Here is a 202-nt window from a genome sequence, read left to right as displayed (position 1 = left end):
TGGTGGGTATATATATAATTGCTCTTCTTGTAGCTCTTAAAGAGTTAAGAAGAAAGCAAGCCTCGCGCCGTCGTCGTCGCTCGCTCGCTCGGCTCGGCTTCGGCTACGGCTACGGCTACGGCTTCGGCTTCGGCTTCGGCTTCGGCTTCGGATTCGGATTTGGATTTGGATTTGGTCAAATGATCGATTGATTGATTAATTT

The sequence above is a fragment of the Nicotiana tabacum genome, chromosome 24 (genome assembly GCF_000715075.1).
Source record: "Nicotiana tabacum cultivar K326 chromosome 24, ASM71507v2, whole genome shotgun sequence".
In the NCBI taxonomy this organism is placed as follows: domain Eukaryota; kingdom Viridiplantae; phylum Streptophyta; class Magnoliopsida; order Solanales; family Solanaceae; genus Nicotiana; species Nicotiana tabacum.
The sequence above is the reverse complement of the archived record's forward strand: the minus strand, read 5'-3'. Positions refer to the sequence as shown.